Raw genomic sequence first — 6,518 nt, forward strand, 5'->3', positions numbered from 1 at the left:
AAACTTAGAAGCTGCTGCTTTTCTGCTTAGGTAAAACCTAATACCTTTGTTAATGGATGTAGCGTCCATTTGCCTACCACGGTCCCCTGTTATCACAGGTTCTAACCAGACTACAAAAGGATGAAGATTCACAAGCCATATAATGCCATTCTCTGCAAAGGAAATACAGGTTGCTTCCCCTGTAAGAATTGGGTAGTTTTACACTGGGTTGAGGAGAACCATATCATTCTTCCTATTTCAGCAAAAATGTTTCTGTCTCACGTACACACACAGCTTGACTTCCTAAAGGGTACGGATTAAACAGTTGAGGTTATTTGAAAAGTGTCTGAAGTTCTCTTCCTAGCCATAAAGAATTGCACTATAAAGATTTATAATTCGAAAGGGAGGAGTTTCTTCTTTTCTGCTGCTGCACAAAAAAGACTTAGTTTCTTTTAATAACTGAAATGGTTTCTACCTCTGTCTGAGTCTACAAGAACCTCTTAGAAAGTTCACAGAGCAGTTACAGTTCACCATGTGAGCTAGTCAAATGCAAACTTATTTCTTTGAACAAGCATTAGTCATCTTTTTGATTAAACCAGTTGTCAATGAACATCCAATTTAGATACTATAATTTTTATAGACAAGTCTGAGGACCTCAGGAAGATATGAAACTTAGGGACATGAAGATGAAGTGTGTAGAGGTACTTGGGTTGACTGTAGACTGGAATCTGGACTGTAGCCCTAAGAAAAGTCTTGTGATGGATATTTCTGCATGGCTTCCACAAGCTTTTTTTTTTTTTTTACCCTCTAGTTTCCTGTTCTCCATTTCCTGTACATCTGCTTTTTTTTTTCTGTTGTGTGTGCATATGTATATTTATTTTCACAATCAAAATTCTTCCTTTTCCAGAATGAAGGAGTACTCTGTGAGAATGAATGAAGGAAGAAAGTAGATCCAGGTAGTACAACTTAGAGTGTTTCTAGAATTCCTCCTATATTAGAGCAGAGTTTAAATATCCTATCAGAAAGATAGCGTTAGTCAACTGGGTTGTAAACCTGATACTCCAGTTTTCTTGTTTTGACCACCAACATAAGTCAATTCTAAGTAGTATTTTAATGCATTATCTTTGCCCTGGTTATACATATTGTGAGGGTTTTGTCTTAAAACAGCTGTCCTATCCCCAAAGATATTATTTTACCATTATTACATGAACTCAGATGCTTTTCTTAAAAGAATCAAATTCTGCCATACACATACCACAGAAACACTGAATCACAGAATATGCTGAGTTGGAACGGACCCAAAAGAATCATCAAATCAAACTCCTAGCTCAGCACAGGACAGCCCCAAGAGTTACACCATGTGCCTGAGAGCACTGTCCAAACACTTCCTGAACTCTGTCAGGCTGGTGCTGTGACCACTGCCCTGTGGGGCTGTTCTGGTGCTCAACAACCCTCTGGGTGAAACACCTTTTCCTAATATCCAACCTCAACCTCTCCTGAGACAGCTTCAGGCCATTCCCTTGGGTCCTGTCACTGGTCACCACAGAGAAGCGATCAGTGCCTGCCCCTCCTCTTCACCTCACAAGGAAGCTGTAGACTGCAATGAAGTCCCCCTTCAGTCTGCTCCAGGCTGAACAAACCAAGTGACCTCAGCCACTCCTCCTACAGCTTCCCCTCAAAGCCCTTCACCATCCTCACTGGCCTCCTTTGGACACTCTCTAACAGTTTAATGTCTCTCATATTGCAGTGCCTGAAACTGCCCCAGCACTCGAGGTGAGGCTGCCCCAGTGCAGAGCAGAGTGGGACAATCCCCTCCCTTGCCAGGCTGTCAATGCTGTGCCTGATGCACCCCAGGACAGGGCTGGCCCTCCTGGCTGCCAGGGCACTGCTGATTCATGTCCAACTTGCCTCTGACCAGGACCCACTGGTCCCTTGCCATGGCACTGCTCTCCAGCACCTTATTTCCCAGTCTGTCCATACATCCAGGGTTGCCCCATCCCTCGTGCAGATTCCAGCACTTTCCCTTGTTGAATTTCACATGGTTGGTGATTGCCCAGCCCTCTGATTTGTCAAGGTCTCTCTGCAGGGCCTTCCTGCCTTCGAGGGAGTCAACAGCTCCTCCCAATTTTGTATCATCTGCGAACTTGCTCAGTATCCCTTCAGTCCTGCACCCAAATAATTTATGGATATATTGAAAAGCGCAGAGCTGAGGATGGAGCCCTGTGGAACCCCACTAGTGACAGGTCCCCAGTCTGATGTCATCCCATTCATTGCAGCCCCTGGTGCCCGACCTGTGAGCCAGTTGCTCGCCCATCACATGATGTGTTTATCCAGCTGTGTGCCAGACATTTTGTGCAGAAGGATCCTGTGAGAGATGGTACCAAAAGCTTTACTGAAATCCAAAAGGATTACATCAACTGGCACCTCCTGGTCAGTCAGGTGTGTTACCTTGTCATAAAAGTAAATCAGGTCTGATAAGCAGGACTTCCTCCTCATGAAGCCATGCTGGCTATTAACAAGTATTGCATTGTGTTTTAGGTGCTTTTAATAGCTCTCAGAATAGTCTTCTCCATTACTTTGCCAGTTACTCAAGTGAGACTGACAAGCCTGTATTTTTCAGAGTCCTTCTTGCCCTTCTTGCAAACTGGGACAATGTTCACCAGCTTCCAGTCAGCTGGGACTGCTCTGGATTCCCAACACCTCTCAAAAATCATTGAGAGGTTTTGTGATGACATCAGCCAGCTCTTTGAGGATTCTCAGATGAATCCCATCAGGCCCCATAGATTTGTAGGGATCCGGCAGGAGCAGCAGATCCCACACAAGTTCAGGGTTGATTGGGAATTTTTAATTCTGTCATGGTCCTCCAGCTGAGGGCACTGGGACCCCCTTAGTCCATCATCGCTGTTGAAGACAGAGACAAAGAATGCATTAAATACCTCTGCAGTGTCCTCATCCTTGTTTGTGAGGCGACCATCCTCATCCTGTAATGGGCCAGTGTGGGATATGCCCAGTCCCTGCCCTGGAGGGATCTCTGCTAAGAAATTTCGCAATCGCCCAGCAGGACTCCCTGGAAAGGCAACCACTTCTTTGGTCATGGCGAGAAAAGACAGACCCACAATCCTTTAGGAGACACTCTGCAGATCCTTTGTAACCCATTGGCTTTCACCCATCCCCTGTATCCCTATAAAAGCAAGCCCTCTGGCCCTGTGGGGCTCAGAGAGGGTTCTCGTCCCTGGCTTTCCCCTTCGCCGGAGGGGACCCACAATAAAGCTACCTTCGTGTGGAACCAGCCACACGAACCTCTCGTCTCTCTCTCTGGTCTGGCTTGGCCTGGAGGCTGCCCTGCAGAGCTGAGCTGGAATCACGAGCTGATAATCACTAAAGAGCTGACAGCCTCTGCAAGGGCCCTCCTGCCAGCAGCTGAGGGAAGACACCCGGCCTCGGGAAGGCGACTCCTTTCGGGACCATCTCCCCGGGCTGGTCACCTCTTCCTGGGTCAGAGCTGCTGACCCCTTCACCAGCTGTAATAAGCCAGTATTATTTTTATGCTGCCTATTGCTATTAATATGTATGAAAAATCTCTTTTTATTGCTCCCAGAGTTCTGGCCAGCTTCATTTCCAGTTGATCTGTGGCCACATGAATTTTCTCCCTACAATGGTCATCAGCACCTCTTACTGTTCCCATGCCACCTGACCTTGCTTCCACTGGTCATACATTTTCCTTTTTTGTCTTATTTCCAAGACAAGATTCCTGCTCAGCCAAGCCAGCCTTCTGCCTTGTCTGCTTGACTTCAGACATTTGGAAATTGCCTGCTCCTGTCCCCTTAGAAGGTGGTGTTTAAGAAGTGACCAGCACTGCTGGACCCAAGCACCTGCAAAAACATTTTCCTGGGGGAAATTAATCACTAGTTCCCTGAGCAGCCTGATATCTGCTCACCTGATGTCTGGAGTTGAATTGTTGCCAGCACTTTTCCTGCTGTCAGCTGATATTTTAAGCTCGATCACTTTGTGGTCACTATGACCAAGACAGCCACCAGTGTCCACTTTGATCCAAAAGACCCTCTCCATTGAAAAGCAGGAGGTCAAGGAAAGCATCTTTCTGAGTTGGCTCCCCTAGGACCTATTCCATAAAGTTGTCATCCAGGTTTCTGAGGAATCTTCTGGCCCGGGTTGTACCATCTGTGTGATGCTTCCAGTTGATTTCTGGCAAGCTGAAGTCCCCCATAAGGACAAGGACAGTTGACTTGGAAGTATCACTTAGTTCTTCAAAGAATAATTCGTTGGCATCATTGTCCTGGCTAGGAGGTCTATAGTAGAGTCCCATGATGACACCTGCATTATTTGTTTGTCCCTTGATTCTTATCCAGAGGCTCTCAACTGTGTCATTGCCAACTATGAGCCCCATACATTCTTTTCATTACATACAATGTAATGAAACAAAAGGAACATATCCTTTTCATTACATACAGTGCCACCCCCCAGCCTCTTCTGGCCTGCCTGTTCCCTATAAAGAGTCTATACCTGTTCATCAGGGCACTCCAGTCACAGGACTCATCCCACCAGCTTTCAATTATGCAAATGATGTCAAATCTCTGGGACTGAGCCAAGCTTCCAGCTCGTCTTTTTTGTTCCTCATATGGTATGCATTAGTGTAGAAACATTTCAGGTGTGGCACATTGTCGTCAATGAAGCTGATTGAAGGATCCCATGAGTGCTTGTTTCCTTAACTTTTGTCACACCATCCCATTGCTCACCATGGCAAGCCTGGTTTGGTCCCTTTCCCCCTTCCAAGCTAGTTTAGAGCTCTGTCAACAAGCCCTGCTAGCTCCTGTGCTAGAACTCTTCTTCCCCTCTGAGAAAGGTGCATCTCTTCAGGTGTCAGTAGACCAGGTGTTGAGTAGAACATGGTCAGAAACCCAAAATTTTTTCCAATTACACCTGCCTAAGAGGCACACATTGACCTGATGGATCTCCCTATTCCTATTAATAACATGTGTTGTTACCACAAGGATTGAGAAAATCACAACTTGTGTTCCTGATCCTTCTACCAATCTTTTCAAAGCACTGACTTCTCTTTGATTGCCCTTGAACTTCTCTTTGTTAGTTCATCACTGCCCTGTTGAACAACCAATAAAGAATAGTAATCACAAGGCCTAAATATACTGGACAGTCTTCCAATAATGTCCCTTATCCATGAGCTATGTCCAGTCTGCATTTCAGGCCCTCCATTCCCCTTACAAGGGAGTCCCCTATTACAGCTACCCTCCTTTTCCTCTTAGTAGGAGGTCATGATGCAGGATACAGATGCTGTTGCATTAGGAGGCCACTTGATCCCAGAAGGACCTTCACCTGCCTCGTCAGTTGTCAGGCCACCTACTTCACACCTGCTGTAAATGGTGCCAGTCCTACTTGTCAGATTCTGAGAAGGAGGACAAACCTTCCTCCTGGTACATGTTGTGACCTGCTTCCAGTCTTCATTGCGACAGACCCTGGACTAACAGACCCTGGACCAATTACTATGCAGGGTTCAGAGTCCATCTGCTTCTCCAGGCAATGGAAGTTAGAGACTCCCAAGAGCCTTGAGACTGTAGTGTCTCTGAAAATAATCCTCAGCCCCTTCCTCATTTGCTCATAGCCTGTTCACTTCTTCCTGTAGCTCCCTCCTCTGGTTACACAGCTCCTCAACCACAGCACATCTTGTGAAAAATAAAGTGTTTGTCAACCCTGGCCTTGCAGAAAAGTATCAGGCACTCTTGGCAGCCTGTGAGCTGGAGAGCTACATCTTCCATCATCAGGCCTGGCTGTCTGGAGACCTCTGACACAGCTGGTTCAGTGACTTCTGTAGCTACATGGGATTTAGCTTGGCGTGTCAACACCTTAGCTGAGGAACCTTGAACTAGTACACTAAAAAGATTGGGGCTAAAAGATGCTCTTCCTTACAAGCTACTCAGTCTGTTTGCTGCTTCTATTGGCTGCTCATGGATGGTTGGAGAGGAGGCCCTGCTATTTGCTGTGCTTGTGTGAGTTGCCATGCAAAGCGCTGTGCCATGCCCTCACTGCTATGCCATGCCCCTCTTTGCCCCTTCCCTCCCCCCCCCCCCCCCCCCGTTTGCCATGCTTCCTGGAGCTGTTCATATCTCCTGTGAATGGAGCTCCCCCTGTACAGTGTGACCTAAGCCTCACCTCCAGAGTTACTTCAGTCACTGCTGCCTCGCCAATTAACCATATTAATAAAAATGTTTCAAGATGGGAACTTAGAGGACAGGAAATGTGATAGAAAAATTAAGGCCGTTAAAAATTGATCCATTCACTTGGCACAGGTATGAAAAACATTGTGTATAACACACAATAATGATGAGACACACCAATACACATGTGAGTGGCTGTCAGTCTAGTAAAAGATTGGAGGGGAAACTTCCTCATTTTGAAACCTGAGGTTTGTATCCACAGCAAATGAGAGGATGAGCATGTCCTAAGGTGCTATAGTTCATTCCCTCTGTCTGTAGCTTAAAGTACCCAAAAGCATTTGGTTTGTTTAG

This window comes from Coloeus monedula (assembly GCF_965178545.1).
Source record: "Coloeus monedula genome assembly, chromosome: Z".
In the NCBI taxonomy this organism is placed as follows: domain Eukaryota; kingdom Metazoa; phylum Chordata; class Aves; order Passeriformes; family Corvidae; genus Coloeus; species Coloeus monedula.